Below are 25,674 nucleotides of genomic sequence, written 5' to 3' on the forward strand. Positions count from 1 at the left end.
TCTCAGAGCTCCTGTGTCAAAACCTGTACTCCTGACTTCTCCCCAACCCAGTCACTCTTTCTCCTCTCCTTGCTGATCCTCTCAGAATCATCTCGGATGCCTTTCTGTCACTCTCATCCCATATCCTATCTGTTAGGAAATTCTGGTTGCCCTCTCTTCCAACTACATACTTTCAGCATCCAAACTCTTACCACATCGACCACCCCAGCACTGGTCACAGCTACAATCACTCTCATCTGGATAATTACAGTAGCCTCCAAACCGATTTTCCTGCTTCCACCTTTGCCCTTTCAGTCTGTTTTCCACACAGCAGCAGCAAGATCCTATTAAAACATAGAGCAGACCATGTCGCTCTTCTACTTGAAACCCTGCAGTGGCTCCCCCTCATTCAGAGGCAAAACCAAAGTTCTCACGACAGCTACAAGCCCTGCCTACAAAATCACCCCACTTCTGAACTCATCTCCTACTAGTCTTCCCTGGCTCACTCTCCTCCAGTTACCTGGCCTCCTTGCTCTTCCGGGAACCATCAGGTATGCTCTTACTCCTGGGTTTTTGCATTTATTACACACACCCCCAACAGGGTATGTGTGCTGCATTTTGATGCCTGTAAGAGCCTAGAAGTCTGACTTAAGTTTTCAGTTTGTGTTTATTCGGTGTTGCATAAAAATATTTAAATAAAATTCTCCGGGAACTAGTAACTCTGCCTTTTGTGTGATAATACAGATCTATATTGAGCAACAGTGTATGTAATATTCTATTTATCTGTCTAACAAGAGTACTTATTTAATGATAATTACTCTCAACTTTTTATTCTCGTGTGATAATACCTACAAGAGTATTTTTTTACATTGAATCAAGATGTTGAAAGAAATCATGATTTATAATAAATTGGCATTTGTTTTCATATGAAAAGGTTTTATGAAATATTCATGGTAGAACCAAAGCTTATGCTATTTAAGGAAACACAGAGATATGTGTATAAATGGCTGTATTTTTAATAAAGATAATACAAGAAAAATTATAGTGCCATATTTTAAATAAGTCTAAACAACTTGATAATATGCGATATTATATTCTACATATTGCATAGGAATTGTTGAATGTCCACATTATATACTATGTTCGTAAAGTATGTGTTTAATCTGCATACAAAACTAAAGTTTAGTTTATATTTTAAAATCAAACTCAATTATGTAAAAATTTTCTCTCTGGTAAAGTCTATTATTTACCAGAAAATATGACTATGTAATTGAATTAAAACATTGCTTATCTAATAAATTTTAATGTACACATGCTGCATATACATTACTTTGTGGCATAAAGGAAATTATTATTTAACCAAGGTTTGAGAAATCATGTAAATATATTCATTTCCACACAAAATGTTTGAAAGAAGACACGTTATATGTACACTTCATTAAGAAGTAATGACTATGGTATCTGTGACTTTTTGGAAAGCTGAAGTATTTTGAGATCCATTTTTCTGAAAGATAATAAACGATTTTGAATTAAGTCAAGAAAATAATATTCAATGGTATAAAGTTACCAACCTTGTTGGGATCCAATAATGTGAATCAATTGTCTGAAACCTATAAACCATAGAAGGCCCCAAAAGTGTCTTAGCACCAATTTCAGGAGCAAGCTTGTTTAGTACAAAGCACATGTAAGAGTGATCAAATAATTCATCTTTAGAGTTTCCAGTTATTTTAATTTCTAAACTTCCTTATAAAATTATTTAAAAAGGAGTAAACTTTTCATATGATTAGCTGCTATTAATTACAGATTATTTTTATCTACCATCTAAAATATTTTAGAAAATGGACGAAAGCTATTCAGGACCTGGTTCATCTATTTTATCTAACTTTATTTTTCATGCGATCAATGTTCTTCCACTTAACTTTCTACTTATAAAATGTTATAATAAAGTAAGCTCATTTTAGAACATTAAGTGGCTTTGTAAATAGCCAGTTTCTCAGTTGTCACTTTAGAGGACAAGTAGGGTATCAAATTATATTTTTTATTATGTTTATTTTCTTATGAGACCCAAACTTACATTTCAGTGACTTTTATTCAAACTCACTACTGCTGAATTGCAAAATGTTGTCTTTGTCCTTAAGACCATGACAGAGAACTTTATCTGCATTCAAATTGCCTACTGGTTTGTGGTATTTCAACAATAAAACAGCAGGATTGAAGGCTCATGATGAGAAATCTGACTAATTACCTGTTAGATGATAGATGGTTGTAGCTCGGCAGTGCCAGTCACTGAAAACAAAACACTTCGAGATATCAATCAGCTTCCTGACAAATCCAATTTCCCTCACATTCAGTGGACGATAAATGGGAATTTTACCTCTACATTTACATAGCACAGAGTTTTAACTTTAAAATATGCATAATGATATTTTAATAAAAAGTACAGATTTTTTAAAGTAAAATTAGTATTTAAATACCTGACTTATTCATATTTCAATCTCACAGCTTTTAAATAGATAGATGGTGGAAACAGTTAACATTGTAAATCTGTACTGTATTACACTGAGAAGGGCAAGGTGCACTTAATAGTAGTTTTCCTATTTTCTTTCTGCATTTACATTTAACTCAAATGATTCACAACAACTCTAATGGTTGTGTTCACTCTCTTCATTTTTGTTTTAAATTTTGTGGTAAACGAGTTAGATGTACACTCTACATGAGATTCAAAAAGCAGAATGCCCAATTAACACTGCCACATAAGCAGCATGTGGGCAGAGTTAAAGCAAAGAGGGACTGAAGCATGGAAATTGAATGTAGGCCCAGAGAAACACCTCTTTCTTCCTTACAAGGAATGACTGCATAGTCAACATTTGGAATTTATGCTTAACTCTAATAAGCTATAACCTTCAATATCTTACTCTGTGATTAAAAATAAGACAAAGGTGGCAGGACAATGGAGAAAGGAAGGGAGAGTGCTTGTTATTTATTGAAGAAAAATGAATTTGTAGGCAAAGTTGGAAAAGTTTGATACTAATAGTCTGAAACCAAGCATTTTCAAATGTTGTTACTGGGAGGATAAGTTGATGAAACTTCATTGAAGGACAATTTGGCAATAACTATTAAAATTTTAATGTTAGACATCGCAATCTACTTCAGGAATGTCTCCAATAATTATCCTCATGTATCTCTATGAATACTCACTGTGGTATCATCCTTAATAACCAAAAAGAATTTTTTGACTAGAAATAACTTAAGTTCCCTCCACAGGAAACTGGTTCAACAAAGTATGTACAATGCAATAGAACACTATGAAGCCAAACATGGTCTTTAGAAAGAATGCGGTTAGATCTGTAGGTGCTGTTTCGAAACAATATTCTGGACATGTTTCAAGTGAAAATAAGCCAGGTACATCTGAGCTTTTTAACGGGATATAAATTAAAGGGTATAAATACAAATATGTGTTTGATTATGAACTGAAATTTTACGGAGGGACGCATACGAAAATGCTAAGTTTGGCTGCCTTTAGGAAAGGAGTTTAGAGACTTGAGATAGAGGGACTGCTTACTTTCCATCACATACTCTTAAATTTGTTTGAAATTGTACCATGCTCTTTTATCTCTTTTCAATAATAAACACATGAAACAATAAACAAGAAAGGAAAAAAGGAAGGAAAGAAGGAAGGAAGGGAGGAAGGGAGGGAGAGAGGAAATAAATACACACACAGATGGGTCTGTTTAATTCCAAAGTCCATCCCTCTCTAGCTGTTCCACAGTCAAAAACTTGGGAAGGGGGGATTAAATTTTTCAAAGCAGCCTAAATCCTGCACTTTCCTAACAGAACTATGAGAACAAAAACAAAAGACATTAGCCCCGGTTGGTACTAATGAGCTGAACTTGAACATGACCATACCCTGAGGCTGACTGCTTGGCTGTGACCTAGTCTGTGACTAAGAATTGTGATTGAGTGTTTGAGGAAAGCAGTATCTGATTCAATCCACCTGGGAGAATGAAAGGTCATTCTGCCAGCGTAGCCCTTCAAGCTTGCACTTTATCTACCCAGCCAGGCAAAGAAGAGAATATGTCAGGACTAGAGAATTTATAAAAGTTTGAAAAGTAGAAAACTCTCCAACTCATCCTACACAAGATATTGGAGAAGGATACCTCTTCTTTCCAAGGCAATAAAACACGTGTTGGTACACACATACACACACACACACACACACACACACACTCATGATGCTTTGTGCTTTCATGCACTCCTTGCAGGATAGGAATTAGATACCTGCAAAAGTCAGAGAAAATCTAGAAATGACCAAATGTACTGTCAGAGGTAACTTTATAGAAGGGATAAGTCTTCAAACAACACATGATTAAGGCACATTTATATATTTGACTGAAAATCTCTACCACTAAAGGCATTAGCAGATTAAATACAAAATCAGGAATCTAAAGTGTAAAAAACTTCTGTCCCAAAGTGACAAACAACTGAGGTGGAAGTGCGGCTTGTGATGACAGGCCACCTTGGAATGATGAGGAGGAGGAAGCAGAAATGGACTCCAAGAGGAAATTTAAAGCAAAATCTTTGCTTGTTTCCAAATTTTACCCAGGGCCAGTCTTAGCCAGAAAAATTTGTATGTAGAGTAAGACTGGAAACTTGTATCAATAGCTAGAAAAAGAGTAGTATTTTTTACCTTTTAACAGCTTTTTTCAATTAAATATATGTATATATAATCAAAATATAAAGATTATTAAGACCAAAAAACATTGCAAAATTATATTAAGTGAGAATTTTCTAATGAAAAGGAAAACTTTTTGAAACTTTTCAAAAATGTACACCAAAAATGGGTACATTTTATTGTATGTGAATTTTACCTTAATAAAGTTGATTTTTAAAACAAAGTATCTATGGCACTAATTATAGCAGTGTAGAAATTATTTGTCCTTACATATATCTGGAGAAAACTCAAATTCAAAAAGATATATGCACCCCAATGTTCATAGCAGCACTATTTATAATAGCCAAGATGTGGAAGCAACCTAAGTGCCCGTATATAGATGAATGAATAAACAAATTGTGGCATATATATACAATGGAATAGTACTCAGCCATAAAAAAAAGAATGAAATGATGCCATTTGCAGCAACATGGATGGACTTAGAGATTATCATAGTAAGTGAAATAAGTCAGACAGGGAAAGAGAAATATGTGATATCACTTATATGTGGAATCCAAAAAGTGTTACAAATGAACTTATTTACAAAACAGAAACAGACTCGCTTACATATAAAACAAACTTACCAAAAGGGAAAGAAGGGGAAGGGAAAAGTTAGGAGTTTGGGTATAGCAGATACAAACTACTATGTATAAAATAAATAAACAACAAGGTCCTACTATATAGCACAGGGAACTATATTCAATATAGTAATAAACTATAATGGAAAAGAATCTGAAAAAGAATATATATATATAACTGAATCACTTTGCTGTACACCAGAAACTAACACAACATTGTAAATCAATTATCTTCAATTTATTTTTTAAATTTTTTAATTTTAAAATTTACATTTTAAAAATTGGAATTGAATAGTGGAATTGTGGCTAAAACTTTTCTATGCTTTATTTAGAACTTCATTAATGTCGCTAATGTTTTAAATATTTATAATGCATAAGATCATAACATGGATGAATTTATTTATATCTTAGTCGGCAAGTACATGAAACATGTAGCAAAACATGATTTTTCTGGGCTTCCCTGGTGGCGCAGTGGTTGAGAATCTGCCTGCCAATGCAGGGGACGCGGGTTCGAGCCCTGGTCTGGGAAGATCCCACATGCCGCGGAGCAACTGGGCCCATGAGCCACAACTATTGAACCTGCGCATCTGGAGCCTGTGCTCCGCAAAAAGAGAGGCCATGATAGTGAGAGGCCCGCACACCGCAATGAAGAGTGGCCCCCGCTCGCCGCAACTAGAGAAAGCCCTCGTGCAGAAAAAAAGACCCAACACAGCTAAAAATAAATAAATAAATAAATAATTTTTTTAAAAAACATGATTTTTTCTAACTAGATTTTAAGTCAACAAATATTTGGAGAGTCTACCATATTCAAATTTTATGTTGATACATTGATACTGATATAAAAGGTTAAGATTCTGGTCTCCAGGAAATTTCAACCTAGTATGAAAAATTATATGCTCCTTAAAAATACATTTAATCATTTGGTTGAGTTTGAAATGGGTAAAGAGTAATCCTCATTATTAATCCATGCATAGTATATGAATTTAGAAAATGTTGAAGTTGGATCTATGTGAAGATTGAATAATGGGAAAGAATGCAGATGGGGATTACCAACATATGAAGAAAAGAAAAAACAATGTAATACTCAAAGAGAAAATCTTAATATAAGTTACGGAAAAAAAATCATAGAAAAGAAAAATACAGGGCTTCCCTGGTGACACAGTGGTTAAGAATCCACCCACCGATGCAGGGGACATGGGTTCGATCCCTGGTCCGGGAAGATCCCACATGCCGCAGAGCAACTAAGCCCGTGCACCACAACTACTGAGCCTGTGCTCTAGAGGCCGGGAGCCACAACTACTGAATCCCGCACACCTAGAGCCTGTGCTCTGCAACAAGAGAAGCCACCTCAACAAGAAGCCCATGCACTGCAAGGAAGAGTAGCCCCACTCGCCACAACTAGAGAAAGCCTGTGCGCAGCAACAAAGACCCAACACAGCCAAAAAAAAAAAAAAAAAAAACTAAGAAAAATATAAATACAATACAGAGAAAATCAAAAGGGAGTAAAAGTGTAATACTTTTTATTCAAGTTTTCCAAATAGATAAAATACAAACTAACAAAACTAGCTTATTTGAGGAATCAATTATTTGTATTATCAAATTATATATATGTATTATATAATGTGCATTCATAGGCATTAATCTAAATATTTTAAACTATGAAGAAAATTCTAACATAAAAAGTATCTTGAGTCCTTAATAAATTTATCAAAGTTTAACAGTCATGCTTTCTCTCGCTCTCTCTCTCTCTCTCTGATCATGTGCAACTCACAAAGTTTTTCAAAGGACATAGTTACCAGAATACACATTTTCCACCAAAATGTCAAATGAATCTTGAAATTAGACCCCAGGATTAGTCCACAATAGACAACAGAAGTCTTCAGAGAACTGGAATCTGGCAACACTCTTCCAACTGTGTAACAAAGCAATGAGATACATTCACCAAAAATAATTCAAAGGGCAAACCAATGGACAAATCAATATTTGAAAAGATGGATGCAGTTAACAGACTAGAAAAAACAAAGTTCAAAATATTACCTTTTATTTTTAATAATAAATATAATAATTTGTTTTTAGACACAAATATTGGCTATCTCCCTCAGCAGCAACAAGTATTCAATGACTCCTGAAAAGTTCTTGAGAAATACTGATGAAGTCTCTCAGTACTAGGACTCAGGAACAGAAGGACAGACTAATGGCAGACAGTGGGAAAGGAAAGAGGCTACAAAGAAGTCAAGGTATTGGCGAAGATAAGAAATTTGAAATGTAATGAGTTAAAATGCAAATGTTTAGTGGGAGGTTGGTACTTAAATAATATTGATTCAAAGGGCATAAAAATTATGGATAAAATAATATGGAATCTGGTATATCCTTCAAAATAATACAGGAGTTGAGGAGTGGCTGAGGGTATAGAAGAAACATTATTGGTGGTTAGTTGATAGTTGCTGAAACTGGATGATGGCTACATAGATGTTTATGGCATTATCAGTTTTTTAAATATTTTAAACGTTCTATGAGAGCTTTTTTAAAAAGAAACAAATTTAAAAATAAGTGACCGGAGGAGCTTCAAGATGGCGGAAGATTAAGACGCGGAGATCACCTTCCTCCCCACAAATACATCAGAAATACATCTACATGTGGAACAACTCCTACAGAACACCTACTGAACGCTAGCAGAAGACCTCAGACCTCCCAAAAGGCAAGAAACTCCCCACGTACCTGGGTAGGGCAAAAGAAAAAGCAGAGACAAAAGAATAGGGACGGGACCTGCACCAGTGGGAGGGAGCTGTGAAGGAGGAAAGGTTTCCACACACTAGGAAGGCCCTTCGCGGGCGGAGACTGTGGGTGGCGGAGGCGGGAAGCTTCGGAGCCACGGAGGAGAGCGCAGCCACAGGGGTGCGGAGGGCAAAGCGGAGAGATTCCCACACAGAGGATGGGTGCCGACCAGCACTCACCAGCCCGAGAGGCTTGTCTGCTCATCCGCCAGGGCAGGAGGGGGCTGGGAGCTGAGGCTCGGGCTTCGGAGGTCGGATCCCAGGGAGAGGACTGGGGTTGGCTGCGTGAACACAGCCTGAAGGAGTCTAGTGCGCCACAGCTAGGCGGGAGGGAGTCCGGGAAAGTCTGGAGCTGCTGAAGAGGCAAGAGAACATTGTTTTGGGGTGCGCGAGGAGAGGGGATTCAGAGCACCACCTAAACGAGCTCCAGAGACGGGCACGAGCCACGGCTATCAGCGCGGACCCCAGAGACGGGCATGAGATGCTAAGGCTGCTGCTGCAGCCACCAAGAAGCCTGTGTGCGAGCACAGGTCACTATCCACACCGCCCCTACTGGGAGCTTGTGCAGCCTGCCACTGCCAGGGTCCTGGGATCCAGGGACAACTTCCCCGGGAGAACACACAGCACGCCTCAAACTGGTGCAACTTCATGCTGGCCTCTGCCACTGCAGGCTCGCCCCGGACTCCATACCCCTCCTTCCCCCCCGCCTGAGTGAGCCAGAGCCCCCAATCAGAGGCTCCTTTAACCCTGTCCTGTCTGAGTGAAGAACAGACGTCCTCAGGTGACCTACATGCAGAGGCGGGTCCAAATCCAAAGCTGAACCCCAGGAGCTGTGCAAACAAAGAAGAGAAAGGGAAATTTCTCCCAGCAGCCTCAGGAGCAGCGGATTAAATCTCCACAATCAATTTGATGTACCCTGCATCTGTGGAATACCTGAATAGACAACAAATCATCCCAAATTGAGGAGGTGGACTTTGAGAGCAACAATATATACATATTTTTTCCCTTTTTCTCTTTTTGTGAGTGTGTATGTGTGTGCTTCTGTGTGTGATTTTGTCTGTATAGCTTTACTTTCACCATTTGTCCTAGGGTTCTGTCTGTCCGTTTTTTGTTTTTGTTTTTAGTATAGTTCTTAGCACTTGTTATAATTGGTGGATTTGTTTTTTGGTTTGGTTGCTCCCTTCTTCTTTCTTTTTTTTTTATTACTTCTCAAAAATTTTTTTAATAATTATTTTTTATTTTCATAACTTTATTTTATTTTATTTCACTTTATTTTATTTTATTTTATCTTCTGCTTTCTTTCTTTCATTTTTTTCTCCCTTTTATTCTGAGCCATATGGATGACAGGCTCTTGGTGCTCCAGCCAGGCGTCAGGGCTGTGGCTCTGAAGTGGGAGAGCCAAGTTCAAGACACTGGTCCACAAGAGACCTCCCACCTCCATGTAATATCAAATGGCAAAAATCTCCCAGAGATCTCCATCTCAACGCTAAGACCCAGCTCCACTCAACAACCAGCAAGCTACAGTGCTGGACACCCTATGCCAAACAACTAGCAAGACAGGAACACAAACCCATCCATTAGCAGAGAGGTTGCCTAAAATCATAATAAGGCCACAGACACCCCAAAACACACCACCAGACGTGGACCTGCCCACCAGAAAGACAAGATCCATACTCATCCACCAGAACACAGGCACCAGTCCCCTCCACCAGGAAGCCTACACAACCCACTGAACAAACCTTAGTCACTGGGGACAGACACCAAAAACAACTGGAACTATGAACCTGCAGCCTGTGAAAAGGAGACCCCAAACACAGTAAGTTAAGCAAAATGAGAAGACAGAGAAACACACAGCAGATGAAGGAGCAAGGCAAAAAGCCACCAGACCTAACAAATGAAGAGAAAATAGGCATTTTACCTGAAAAAGAATTCAGAGTAACGATAGTAAAGAAGATCCAAAATCTTGGAAATAGAATGGAGAAAATACAAGAAACGTTTAACAAGCACCTAGAAGAACTAAAGAGCAAACAAACAGTGATGAACAACACAATAAATGAAATTAAAAATTCTCTAGAAGGGATCAATAGCAGAATAACTGAGGCAGAAGAACAGATAAGTGACCTGGATGATAAAATAATGGAAATAACTACTGCAAAGCAGAATACAGAAAAAAGAATGAAAAGAATTGAGGACAGTCTCAGAGACGTCTGGGACAACGATAAACACACTAACATTCGAATGGTAGGGTTCCCAGAAGAAGAAGAGAAAAAGAAAGGGATTGAGAAAATATTTGAAGAGATTATAGTTGAAAACTTCCCTAATATGGGAAAGGAAATAGTTAATCAAGTCCAGGAAGCACAGAAAGTCCCATACAGGATAAATCCAAGGAGAAACACTCCAAGACACATATTAAACTATCAAAAATTAAATACAAAGAAAAAATATTAAAAGCAGCAAGGGAAAAACAACAAATAACACAAAAGGGAATCCCCATAAAGTTAACAACTTATCTTTCAGCAGAAACTCTGCAAGCCAGAAGGGAGTGGCAGGACATATTTAAAGTAATGAAGGAGAAAAACCTACAACCAAGATTACTCTACGCAGCAAGGACCTCATTCAGATTTGATGGAGAAATTAAAACCTTTACAGACAAGCAAAAGCTAAGAGAATTCAGCACCACCAAACCAGCTCTACAACAAATGCTAAAGGAACTTCTCTACACAGAAAACACAAGAGAAGGAAAAGACCTACAAAAACAATCCCAAAACAGTTAAGAAAATGGTAATATGAACATACATATCGATAATTACCTTAAATGTAAATGGATTAAATGCTCCAACCAAAAGACATAGACTGGCTGAATGGATAAAAAAACAAGACCCGTATATATGCTGTCTACAAGAGACCCGATTCAGACCTAGGGACACATACAGACTGAAAGTGAGGGGATGGAAAAAGATATTCCATGCAAATGGAAATCAAAAGAAAGCTGGAGTAGCAATTCTCATATCAGACAAAATAGACTTTAAAACAAAGACTATTACAAGAGACTAAGAAGGACACTACATAATGATCAAGGGATTGATCCAAGAAGAAGATATAATAATTGAAATATTTATGCACCCAACATAGGAGCACCTCAGTACATAAGGCAAATACTAACAGCCATAAAAGGGGAAATCGACAGTAACACAATCATAGTAGGGGACTTTAAAACCCCACTTTCACCAATAGACAGATCATCCAAAATGAAAATAAATAAGGAAACACAAGCTTTAAATGATACATTAAACAAGATGGACTTAATTGATATTTATAGGACATTCCATCCAAAAACAACAGAATACACATTCTTCTCAAGTGTTCATGGAACATTCTCCAGGATAGATCATATCTTGGGTCACAAATCAAGCCTTGGTAAATTTAAGAAAACTGAAGTCGTATCAAGTATCTTTTCCAAACACAGCGCTATGAGACTAGATATTAATTACAGGAAAAAATCTGTAAAAAACACAAACCCATGGAGGCTAAACAATACACTACTTAATAACCAAGAAATCACTGAAGATATCAAAGAGGAAATCAAAAAATACCTAGAAACAAATGATAATGAAAACACGACGACCTAAAACCTATGGGATGCAGCAAAAGCAGTTCTAAGAGGGAAGTTTATAGCAATACAACCCTACTTTAAGAAACAAGAAACATCTCAAATAAACAACCAAACCCTACAACTAAAGCAATTAGAGACAAAGAAGAACAATAAAACCCCAAAGTTAGCAGAAGGAAAGAAATCATAAAGATCAGATCAGAAATAAATGAAAAAGAAATGAAGGAGACGATAGCAAAGATCGATAAAACTAAAAGCTGGTTCTTTGAGAAGATAAACAAAATTGATAAACCATTAGCCAGACTCATCAAGAAAAAAAAGGAGAAAACTCAAATCTATAGAATTAGAAATCAAAAAGGAGAAGTAACAACTGACACTGCAGAAATACAAAGGATCATGAGAGATTACTACAAGCAACTATAAGCCAATAAAATGGACAACCTGGAAGAAATGGACAAATTCTTAGAAAAGCGCAACCTTCAGAGACTGAACCAGGAAGAAATAGAAAATATGAACAGACCAATCACAAGCCCTGAAATTGAAACTGTGATTAAAAATCTTCCAACAAAAAAAAGCCCAGGACCAGACGGCTTAACAGGCAAATTCTATCAAACATTTAGAGAAGAGCTAACACTTATCCTTCTCAAACTCTTCCAAGATATAGCAGAGGGAGGAACACTCCCAAACTCATTCTACGAGGCCACCATCACCCTGATACCAAAACCAGACAAAGATGTCACAAAGAAAGAAAACTACAGGCCCATATCACTGATGAACATAGATGCAAAAATTCTCAACAAAATACTAGCAAACAGTATCCAACAGCACATTAAAAGGATCACACACCATGATCAAATGGGGTTTATCCCAGGAATGCAAAGATTCTTCAATATACGCAAATCAATCAATGTGATACACCATATTAACAAAGTGATGGAGAAAAACCATATGATCATCTCAATAGATGCAGAGAAAGCTTTCAACAAAATTCAACACCCATTTATGATAAAAACCCTCCAGAAAGTAGGCATAGAGGGAAATTTCCTCAACATAATAAAGGCCATATATGACAAACCCACAGCCAACATCATCCTCAATGGTGAAAAACTGAAACCATTTCCACTAAGATCAGGAACAAGACAAGGTTGCCCACTCTCACCACTATTATTAAACATAGTTTTGGAAGTTTTAGCCACAGCAATCAGAGAAGAAAAGGAAATAAAAGGAATCCAAATTGGAAAAGAAAATGTAAAGCTGTCACTGTTTGCACATGACATCATACTATGCATAGAGAAACCTAAAGATGCTACCAGAAAACTACTAGAGCTAATCAATGAATTTGGTAAAGTAGCAGGATACAAAATTAATGCACAGAAATCTCTTGCATTCCTATACACTAATGATGAAAAATATGAAAGAGAAATTAAGGAAACTCTCCCATTTACCACTGCAACAAAAAGAATAAAATATATAGGAATAAGCCTATCTAAGGAGACAAAAGATCTGTATGCAGAAAATTATAAGACACTGATGAAAGAAATTAAAGATGATACAAAAAGATGGAGAGATATACCATGTTCTTGGATTGGAAGAATCAACACTGTGAAAATGACTCTACTACCCAAAGCAATCTACAGATTCAATGCAATCCCTATCAAATTACCACTGGCAGTTTTCATAGAACTAGAACAAAAAATTTCACAATTTGTATGGAAACACAAAAGACCCCGAATAGCTAAAGAATCTTGAGAAAGAAAAACGGAGCTGGAGGAATCAGACTCCCTGACTTCAGACTATACTACAAAGCTACAGTAATCAAGACAGTATGGTACTGGCACAAAAACAGAAATATAGATCAATGGAACAGGATAGAAAGCCCAGAGATAAACCCACGCACATATGATCACTTTAGTTTTGATAAATGAGGCAAGAATATACAGTGGAGAAAAGACAGCCTCTTCAATAAGTGGTGCTGGGAAAACTGGACAGCTACATGGAAAAGAATGAAATTAGAACACTCCCTAACACCATACACAAAAACAAACTCAAAATGGATTAAAGACCTAAATGTAAGGCCAGACACTATCAAACTCTTAGAGGAAAACATAGGCAGAACACTCTTGGACATAAATCACAGCAAGATCCTTTTTGACCCACCTCCTAGAGAAATGGAAATAAAAACAAAAATAAACAAATGGACCTAAGGAAACTTAAAACTTTTGCACAGCAAAGGAAACCATAAATAAGACGAAAAGACAACCCTCAGAATGAAAGAATATATTTACAAATGAAGCAACTGACAAAGGATTAATCTCCAAAATTTACAAGCAGCTCATGCAGCTCAATATCAAAAAAACAGACAACCCAATCCAAAAATGGGCAGAAGACCTAAATAGACATTTCTCCAAAGAAGATATACAGATTGCCAACAGACACATGAAAGAATACTCAACATCATTAATCATTAGAGAAATGCAAATCAAAACTACCATGAGATATCATCTCACATCGGTCAGAATGGCGATCATCAAAAAATCTACAAACAATAAATGCTGGAGAGGGTGTGGAGAAAAAGGAACCCTCTTGAACTGTTAGTGGGAACGTAAATTGATATAGCCACTATGGAGAACAGTATGGAGGTTCCTTAAAAAACTGAAAATAGAACTACCATATGACCCAGCAATCCCACTACTGGGCATATACCCTGAGAACACCATAATTCAAAAAGAGTCATGTACCAAAATGTTCATTGCAGCTCTATTTACAATAGCCAGGACATGGAAGCAAACTAAGTGTCCATCAACAGATGACTGGATAAAGAAGATGTGGCACATATATACAATGGAAACGAAAAAGAAAAAGAAACGAAATTGAGTTATTTGTAGTGAGGTGGATGGACCCAGAGTCTGTCATACAGAGTGAAGCAAGTCAGAAAGAGAAAAACAAATACCATATGCTAACACATATATATGGAATCTAAAAAAAAAAAAAAAGGTCCTGAAGAACCTAGGGGTAAGACGGGAATAAAGACACAGACCTACTAGAGAATGGACTTGAGGATACGGGGAGGGGGAAGGATAAGCTGGGACAAAGTGAGAGAGTGGCATGGACATATATACACTACCAAACATAAGATAGAGAGCTAGTGGGAAACAGCCGCATAGCACAGGGAGATCAGCTCGGTGCTTTGTGACCACCTAGAGGGGTGGGATAGGGAGGTTTGGAGGGAGGGAGGTGCAAGAGGAAAGAGATATGGGAACATATGTATATGTATAACTGATTCACTTTGTTATAAAGCAGAAACTAACACACCATTGTAAGGCAATTATACTCCAATAAAACTGTTAAAGAAAAAAAATATATATATATATATAACATACACACACAAAATGTGTATATATGGACACATACTACTATATATAAAGTAGGCAAACAACAAGGACCCACTGTATACCACAGAGAACTATACTCAATATCTTGTAATAACCTATTACGGAAAAGAATCTGACCGAATCACTTTGCTGTATACTTGAAACTAACACAACATTGTAAATTAACTATACTTCAATAAAAATTAAATAAATAAATAAATAATAAAATAAGTGACCCCTTTTCACAAAGATGGCGCCGAAGGCGAAGAAGGAAGCCCCTGCTCCTCCGAAAGCCCAAGCCGAAGCAAAGGCTTTGAAGGCCAAGAAAGCAGTGTTGAAAGGCGTCCACAGCCAGAAAAAAAAAAGGAGGTCCAGACGTCACACACCTTCGGATGGCGCAAAGCACTGCAGCTCAGGAGGCAGCCCAAATACCCTAGGAAGAGCGCCCCCTAGGAGAAACAAGCTTGACCACTATACCATCATCAAGTTCCCCCTCACCACCGAGTCAGCCGTGAAGAAAATAGAAGACAACAACACACCGGTGTTCATTGTGGATGTCAAGGCCAACAAGCACCAAATTGAACAGGCTGTGAAGAAGCTCTATGACATTGACATGGCCAAAGTCAACACTCTCATCAGGCCTGATGGAGGGAAGAAGGCATATGTTCCACTGGCTCCTGAGTATGATGCCTTGGATGTTGCCAGCAAAATTGGGGTCACCTAAACTGAGTCCAGCTGGCTAATTCTAAACATAAAAGTTTTCACTCTAAAAAAATAAATAAAAGGTAAAAGTAAGTGAAAAATGGGGGAGTGGGGATAAAAGAGACTCTTAAATAAAGCATCTATATAATTTATTGTCCAAACTGGAACATGTCAGGAATGAAAGAGAACAGTATTCATAATTTTAACTGCTACAGGCCTAAGCCAGTGCTGTGCTGGGCAGTCCTGAATGTATGGTCCCTCTACTTTTAACCAGCAGGTTTCAAATATCAGACTGATGTGATTTAAGATTTGTTACAAAAACAGGAAACGAAGAGAACAACTTGTAAGTGAGAACGTTTAGATCACTAGCAACCAGTTGTTTTTAAGTCTGAAAAGAACCAGTCCCAAATCATCGCCATAACCACTGATCCGTCTGGATCAGAAGTCACAAACTGATGGCCTGGGGTTGGATCCAGCCTGCAGATGTGTTTGCTTTGGCCCGCAACGTATTGGGTTACAGAGTGCTTTTCTTAAAACTTTGAGTTTGTTGCCAACATTTCCAAGCTGAAAGCTGTCATGTTAAAATCCAGATTCCTAGCTTCTCTTGAAACACTTGAGGAGTATTCAGAGCAGGCACACATTCTCACATGGCAACTGAATGGAGCAGAGCATTTTCTCACTAATCCACCCCAGTCCTCATCTCTCTCCAGTGATTTCTTTTTCTTTTTTTTTTTCCATCCAGTGACTTCTAATGCTGGGCTGCTTTGCTTGGTTCCTTCTTTGACTCCTACAGATACTTGACTTTTCAACCTTCATACTAGATCAAGCTCTCATCATCAGAACAAAGAAAGTGAGGTTGGCTGCAGAAGCTATCATTTTATAATCAATTGAAAATAGAAATCAACCAACCCAGATAAGAAATGGGGAAATTCTAAAGAATTGGTAGGGGATATAGTATTACTACACTTTAAATAGGCCTAACAACAACAACAGCAACAAAACCTAATTCTGTTCAGAAAATTCCCCTGTAACTTTTCTACATTACAGATCATTCCATATTTCCCAAGTAATATAGCCTGAACTATACCAGTAGAGCTTCCAGAAATTCTCTTACTAAAAAATATAATAGCTAAGCTACAGCCCATTGGCAAAATGCACAGTTGAAGGCCCAGCCCAGTGACTGCTGCCCACCCTTGCTTCTCTCAACAAGCCCGGAACATCACTGGGTGTGTGATTGTTAGCAAATCTTCATTAATTACAAGCCTCATAAACAGCTGTGCAATGTGGGAGGTTGGGGAGAGACAGCTCCTGTCTTCATAAGAGAGAGTTTGGAACTAAAAGAGGTTCCAAGTTAGAAAGCATTCCAAAATAGGATGAGTTGTTTTGAGAGTAGAGAGAATAGCATCAGAGAGCATGGATGTTCATCCCAGAGATTGGTACCCAAACAACAACTGAAAAAACTTTCACTCTTTAGCACAAAGGAAATGGAGAGCTATAATTGGTTTCATAACCAAATTATGGGAACTTACATGTTTTGAAAAAAATATATTACTGGCAGAAGTATCTATGGTCTGAAAGGGTGTCTCTTGTGAGGCATAGGACTATGTTTGCCTGTGTAGTGTTGGTCCTAATCCAAGGAGGAGAGCTCTCAGAGACCAGTTTAGGAACCTTTATTTTCTACTGGTTTCCTTATGAAATCCCCACTGCACCCAGGCTGCTGTCTATTCTTGTCCCCATACAGACTATTGAAAATGCTTTGGCCTCTCCCACTATCTCTGGATTTCCACTTAACATTTCATCTGTATTAGTGTGTTAGGGTAGGGATGAATGACATTCTTGCTACTAAAACAGAGAGTTAGGGGCTTCCCTGGTGGCGCAGTGGTTGAGAATCAGCCTGCCAATGCAGGGGACACGGGTTCGAGCCCTGGTCTGGGAGGATCCCACATGCCGCGGAGCAACTGGGCCCGTGAGCCACAACTACTGAGCCTGCGCGTCTGGAGCCTGTGCTCCGCGACAAGAGAGGCCACGACAGTGAGAGGCCCGCGCACCGCGATTAAGAGTGGCCCCCGCTTGCCGCAACTAGAGAAAGCCCTTGCACAGAAACGAAGACCCAACACAGCCAAAAATAAATAAATAAATAAATAAATAAAATTTATAAAAAATAAAAAATAAAAAAAAAATAAAACAGAGAGTTAGGGCCTGTTTAGAGAACCATCTTAACACTTTGTGGTCATTCATATAATTGAAAGTTATGGAATGATTAAGAGAAGTGAGCTAGAGCTGTAAAGAATAGTATGAAACCCTAGCACATATTGCTCTGTGAAAAATTTGCAGAATACATAAAATTACCATTTTATTCATCCTATATAGTCATTGTCTCCAATTCCTTTCTTCTTATTGTCTCCTTCAAACCCACTCCAAAGAGATCTTTATCTCCACCATCACAACCCCAACTGCTTACGTCAAATAGCCTCTGTGTTACTGAATCAAATGATCACTTATCTGACTTGGCCTATAATCAATATTTGGCACATCTGATCATTCCTTCCTTCTTGAAACACCTCCCTCACGTGGCTTCCTGGACACCACCTTTCCTGTATTTCCTCCTTTCTCACTGTTTCTCAGTCTCCTTTGCTAATTCTTGCAAATCTCTAAGACTTCTAAATATTGGGGTGTCAGGACTTCCCTAGTGGTGCAGTGGTTAAGAATCCGCCCGCCAATGCAGGGGACACAGGTTCAAGCCCTGGTCCGAGAAGATCCCATATGCCGTGAAGCAACTAAGCCTGTGCACCACAACTACGGAGGCTGCGCTCTAGAGCCCGCGTGCCACAACTACTGAGCCCACGTGCCTAGAGCCTGCGCACCGCAACGAAGAGTAGCCCCCACACTCGTCACAACTAGAGAAAGCCCACACACCGCAATGAAGACCCAACACAGCCAAAAATTTTTTTTAATTAAAAAATAAATAAATATTGGGGTGCCAAAGATGGGCTTTAAACCTCTTCTTTTCTACCGTCAAATTCATTTCTTGCTGGTCTCATTCAGTCTCAAGGCTTTAAATACTGTCACTATGCTGAGGACTCAAATCCGACTGCCTGCTCAACCACTCGACCCAAATGTCTAAAGGCATCTTTAATTTAACCTTCCCAAAATCGAGTTCCTGATTTTCCCACAAACACACACACATACTAAAAACCTTCCCTTTCCACAGTCTTCTGTATCTCAGTTACTGAAAACTGCATTGCAGTTATTCAAGTTCAGAAACTTGTCAACCCTGACCTCTTGCTTTCTCTCACCTGGACATCTAATCCAGAAGAAACCTCTGTTGGCTCCCACTTCAGAATCAGTCCACAATCTTGACTACTCACCACCTTTTCTGCTACGTACTTCTTTGTCAAAGTCACTATGAGTTCTTGCCTGCCTCGTAGCCACAGCCTCCTAACATCCGGCCGCTGCCAGCCTCCTTCAGTCTGGTCTCAACACAGAAACCATAATGATCCACTTAAAATATGTCAGATCAACTTACTCCGCTCAAAACCTAACAGTGTCTTCCACTTCACAGAGAATAAAAGCCAAAGGCCTTAAACTTGTTAGCAAGAACCTGAATGATCAGTCACCCAACTCCTTCCCCAGCTCCCAGCATTTCTCAATCACTCTGACCGCTCCTACTCTCCCCTCATTCATTCTGCTTCAGACTCACAGAAATTTGTGTTCTTTGAACATGCAGGTCACTTGCTGTTCCTTCTGTTTAGAATGTCCTTTCTCTAGATGACCTCTTACAAGTCTTGGCTCAAGTGTCACCTTCAATTAGAACTGTTCTCTGACCACTCTGTTTGTTTCCTATTTATCCTCAGGATTTATTTTTTTTGCACAGCACTTACGATCTTTTCAAATACCACATAACACATTTATTTATTTAGTTTTATCTCTGTCTGCATCCCCTAGAAGGTAAGCTCCATGAGGGCAAGGATCTTTATTCACTTTATTCAATGCCTAATCCCCAGCGTATTCAATTAATATTTGTTAAACAGAGAAATTAATTTATATAATATTATGTATTTTCTATGGAATGTGTATATATGTGTATATCTTCAAATCTAGTTTAGCTCTAGGGAGAGTAGTGAGTAGGGAAAGGGTGAATGGGCTCATGATTGGTGTGGATGGAAAGTCTATCAATAGAGTATTGATACTTTACCCTTGTAAGGATTGTTTCAAGTTTTTAAACGTGATATAGTCATTAATTACTTTTCATGTAAGGGGATATTATTTGTTAATAATTACCTAATATACCACAGGTACATACTATGTAGCCCCTATCTGATGCTTCCCCACTCCAGCTACAGCTGATTGGACCAGAGTCTAATTAGATTGGACCAATCTGATTCAAAGTGGAAAAAAATCAGATCAACTCTTCCAAAAATTTGGAATAGGGTCGTGGAGAGATTAAGTCAGTCAGACTACTGTGAGGGCTGGAACTATAGGCCATGTAGAATTTGAGACCATTATCAACCAACACCACATGTAAAGTGAATTTTTGGAGAAACGGAAAAAAGATACGTAAGGAAAGAAAGCTTATGAGAGGGGAGGAACAGGAGAATAGATGGAGCAGATGTGTAGAGACAGAGATGCATGTGGCCTCCTACTTTTCAGTGCCATCCACATGCAGAATGTAAGCTCTGTTTCCTTACGCTCTTTCCTATCAGTAAACACCCTTTAACGTGAACTACTTTAAACAGAATTGGATTCCTTGCAATGTTAGACTCTTAACTTAAATATCCAATACATTTTCCATGGTATAAAATAAGGCAATATCCCAACATTTGAAACAAATTATACAAAAAATGTTCTCAATGCTGAATCCACTGCTTTTAATAAAAAAGTATAAGAAGGCTAAAACCAAGGCTGACTCTTGCCTTTGCAGGATTGCTCATATCCACATTAATTTGCATACCCTCATTATTTAATTTTAAGTTTCATCACTATTAAAGCTATTCTTTAATATTTATTTAGCAAAAGCTCCTTAATTCTGCCATACATTCCCATCAATTAAAACAGATATTTTGAACCTAAATATCCCAAACCCTTGGAGAGGAGAGCTGTACGTAATTTACTACTACTAATAAAGTACATAAATTTACAAAATATTTCTCTTTTTTGTAAACTCAAACAGTTGTAGTTCCTTGCATTCCCATATGCATTCATCAGCGGAAGAGAAAGTGCTGGGGTTACAGGTAAATCTACAGGTGTCACACATTATCCTCAGCCTGTATTACTATGTACCAACCCATCACTTGAAATATCCAAAGGGAGGATGTGACACAAGTGTGAATTTCATATTGCCACCTTCCTAATATACAGGTCACTTACTCAGAAAGGCATTCTCTGGCCCCACCAAAAAGTTCCTATCACGTTATTCCTTCTCACTTAGTATTCATTTATTATCATCTGATACTTTTCTTGTTTGTTTTTGTTTTGTCTTTCTTCCCCACTAGAACATAGTTCTATGAGAGCTGGAACCCAAAATGCCTGTTTTATTCATCAACATTTCCCTAGTACTTTAGAGTATGTTGTACCTGGCACAAAATAGGCACTCAGCAAATACTTGCTTAGAGGATAAATGAATGCTTTAATGAACACATCAAGCTAGTTCCTGACCAGGGCCTTTATATGCTTTTTCCTCAGCCAGAATCCCCTACCCCTTATTCTTCTCATAGCTAATTCCTGCACATCATTTGGGTCTCAGCCCAAACGCTGACACCTCAGAAAGGCCACTGATTACGCTAGCTTCTCCACCCCTCAAGGCTTTCTCTAACACATTATCCTATGTTGGTTTAACAGAGCACTTAAGACTATCTGAAGTTCCCTTTTATATGTGTTCTTTCCGTGTTTATTATCATCACCTGTCTTCCCACTAGAATGTAATTTCCACAAGGAACTTTGACTTGTTGATCACCTTGTCTCCAGAACCTAGAAGAGGACCCGGCACTTAGGAGGCAGGCAATAAATATTTGTTGAGTGAATGAAAGGTTGAAAACTGCGGTTTTAAAATATATGTCCACACATGGTATCACTGTTCTTCAGTACTGGGATACCACCAACAAACTGCTATATGTGCAAGTAATTTTTTTAACAATTAAAATTTCACGTATAATATAAATCAAAAGATTGCCGAATTATATTCCAGATGGATTTAGAATCCTGGTTGGGTACAAGCGGTGTATGATCAGTAGCTGGTTCAATGTTGACCAACCTCACGAATAGTTTCCAAGAGAAAATCTTCCTCTCTTTCCTCATATGGATTGGAAACTGAAATTGCAAAGGAGACAATGCTACAAGTGAAACCACAGCCAGTCAAACTTGGCAAATGTGTGCCACCGTCCAAAGTATTTGTGTAGGCAAACAGACAAAATTCCTAAAGGAAAAAAAATTTCCAATTCCAAAAAGCACCTCCCCATGCCTACATCCCCAAACAGAATTAAGTTCCACTACTCAGCAGTCTCAGATCTAAAGGCAGGGGGTTTCCTCCTCAGAGCCAGAAAATCACAATTACAACCACCCCAAGTCGTCAGTAACTGACTTGGCCCATAGGAGGCAGACCAAAACTGTCAAATGTGGAGACATTCACCCCCCCCCCAAGACAATTCTATTTTACAATCCCACAGTCCCCCCCCACAACCATTTCCTATGTATCTATGGACACCTGTGAGATCTCCCTTACACTCATCACCTTTTGAAACTATTTTCTGATTAACTTCATTTAGTCAACCATTAGGACAGTCAGTCAGACAACAAATACTTATTGAACGTACATTATGTAGCTGACACAGTTTGTGTAGTAAAAACACATCAGTAAAGAAAACAGAGAAAAATGCTCGCCCGCATGGAGCTTACATTCTAAGCACCTCACATTCACTTAAAAACAGAAAAATATAGATATAATGAATAGTAGGCATTTGATAGAGATGACTACATAAATTCATAGATAACATAAACAGATACAACAGTTGGTACATAAACACATGGTTATCCAATATCTTCCAGGGAACTCAGATTTGCATCACTAAAGAGAATATTTGGGATACTGATCAGGTATGTTGCTTTCCGACTGTTTTCCTGTAATATTATGTGTGCCTGTTATCTTCATTATAGGTTTTCCTCCGGCAGAAAATATATCCTTCATTTCCTTTGTACTGTGTTCAGGGGGCAAGTTGTACAGTGCCCCCAAATAGACTATGAGTTCATTAACTGTTAAATAATACATTGCACTTATATAGTGATTTTGAACTTCCTGAAAAGTACTTTCATGTGAGTTATTATTACTAGCATCATGCACTTATTCATACTCTAATGCTAGATCAAGAAGAAGACAGTGAATTTCAGTAAGGGAACTGGTGGTAACACAAGTAGTATGTTTGAGACAGCTAGCCTTGCTTGCTAAGAACCAGTCCAGTGTTCTTCTTATTATTGTTGCTGTTGTTTTTCTGAATCTCTACTAAAGTCCAGACACTAGAAAGCACAGGAATCAGGCAATTTAAAATCATAGCAATGGAAACCAGAGAAAGAAAAGAAAACTTGGGTTCAGAGAAAAGCCCAAATCCAAGGGCAAAGTCTAAGGCTTTAGTTAGTGATATTTAAACTGCATTTAATTAAAATACACATTCCTGGGAATTCCCTGGCAGTCCAGTGGTTAAGACTCCGTGCTTTCACTGCAGAGGGCGTGGTTTCAATCCCTGGTCGGGGAACTAAGATCCCACAAGCAATGCAGCACAGCCAAAAAAATAAAAAATAAAATAAAATGCACATTCCTGATGAACACCCTGACCCAGACATTCTGATTCATTAGATCTGGAGTAAAGTCCAGGAATATGAATTTTTACAAACATCCCCCAGATGATTCTGAGGCAAACCCTCTGGGAAATGCTTACTTGATGGCAAAGGTTGGACCAAGGAAGGTCAGTCAGTTCACTGCATGGCTTCCAAAGCTTGGCATGTTCAGATATGGTTTGGTACCAGAAGTCTGTTGCAGCAGGCATAGCACAGTGATAAGAAAAGCCAAGCCACCATTTCTGAGTGCTATCAGGAGAACCACAGCTACTGGAGATGTATGGACCAGGATCTAGCCCCAGGAAGGAAAGGACTAGAATGCTTCTAATGTTCTAGTCTCAGCGTAAGGTCTAGGGCTGTTTTGTACCCTAGGGGAGATCTGAGTCCCAGGCAGGAAAATCTGGCATAGCCAGCTCATGTAGAGTCCCAATCTATGGGAAGATCAGGTTAGGAGGAAGGTAGGTTTGCCACTTTGAAGGGTTTACTGGTTCTCATCCCTAATATTGCAGACCTGGCTAGACAATGAGGAAGGGCAACATAATCTAAAAACAGAGACCTGCTCTGAAAACCCAAGACTGAAAATCATGATTCAACTCCAAGTTCCACAATGAACTGAAGCTGAGGAGGCTGATATGTTTTCTACCTCCAGTAGGAATGGCCCAGAAATGAAGTCTGAAGGGCAGATATGCTATAAAGGAAGAAACAATGAGGCAGGGGTTAACCCTGAACTTCAAGAGTCCACATCTCCCACCAGGAAAGTGGATGGCCCAGCATTATGTTCTAGCAATAATCTCATTTTAAAATCTATAGCAATCATTATTTTCCCCACATACTGAGAAAGGTTCTATCATAATCAATGCACAAAACAACTACAAGCAGAAAGTAACAACTAGATCTTTCCATAGATCTCAAAACAATTAGATGGCAAACATTCAAGTAACTGCAAGTTTAAATTATTAAGCAACATTTTTGCTTGCAAGGTGTTAGGAATTGATATCTAACATATAGGGGTATCTGGAAAAATACTGGCATTTGTTTAAACCAGGTGGAGTATTTTTATACATGTGAAAACCCAAATTAAAAGAGGTTCATTGGCTTTTCCAAGTATACACATAGGTAGTCCAAGGTGAAGGAAATAAACCTCCACCTTTTTAATTTTAAATTCCAAACATTTTCATTCTAACTTTTGACTTCTCTGCTGATAGATGAATGGATAGATAGACACTTTAGTGGGATTTTCCTGGCTTTTTTGTCTTTTTTTTTTTTTTACTATTTTATTAAGAAAAAATTTAATTATTTACAGAAGTAGTGAGAATATTATCATGAACCCCCAAGTACCCATCACCCAGCAATAAAAATCTTGATTCTTCCTACACTCACTCACCACCCCCCACCCAAGATTATTTGAAGCGAATTCTAGACATCATACTATTTCATCCATAAATAGTTTGGCATAGATTTCTAAGGGATCAGTACTCTCTTTTTAAAAATTAACCACAGCATACAGCTTCATACAATTTAATGAGATAAGAAAACATTACACTTAAAACACAGTGCACAAATTCATATTTATTATTGTATCGATAATTGGGGGGTTGCCTTGGGTAGTTTGAAGCTGAAATCCAATGCACATAGGTGATAGTTTTTCAAGTACAATGGTTTTTCCATACCAGCACAAGTTCATATTATTTTTTTATAAAAGAAATTTATAGTCATCACATTTTCCCAAACTCAGAAACTTCTGAGTAAATTATTCTGATTCCACTTTGACTACTAGACTCTGGGAATTGTGAGATTTCCCACTTGAAGCTTCCATCTTCATTGATTATGATGATAATCAACTGAATTATTCTTTTTCTCTTGAGAACTACAGAGCTCCTTGATTCCAGTGGCTAATAAAGGCTCTGGTATTGGAAGCAAAACCGTTAAAAGGATCAAGAACAGCAACCTAAAAGCTCAAACCAGGCAGTGTTTCAGAAAAACACACTAGTTGCTTTGAAAAAGCCACTCGGCTTTGTAGCAAACATTAACTATATATTAGTTAAATAATAAATATTTACATATTAAATAATATGTCTAGAATGTGCTTTAAAATAATCCTGGGGGAGAATAGTGGATGGAAATA

At 38.1% G+C, this 25,674-nt stretch overlaps 1 long non-coding RNA gene and 1 pseudogene across 1 annotated transcript in view; one reads left to right on the forward strand and one right to left on the reverse strand.

Annotated features, from left to right (window-relative positions):
* LOC132365191 (uncharacterized) overlaps positions 1-25,674 on the reverse strand; it is a 201,462-nt gene that overhangs the window by 168,166 nt on the left and 7,622 nt on the right. The window lies entirely within an intron of this gene.
* Positions 15,274-15,766, forward strand: LOC132365190 (large ribosomal subunit protein uL23-like; annotated as a pseudogene).

The sequence above is a fragment of the Balaenoptera ricei genome, chromosome 4, assembly GCF_028023285.1.
Source record: "Balaenoptera ricei isolate mBalRic1 chromosome 4, mBalRic1.hap2, whole genome shotgun sequence".
Taxonomy (NCBI): Eukaryota; Metazoa; Chordata; class Mammalia; order Artiodactyla; family Balaenopteridae; genus Balaenoptera; species Balaenoptera ricei.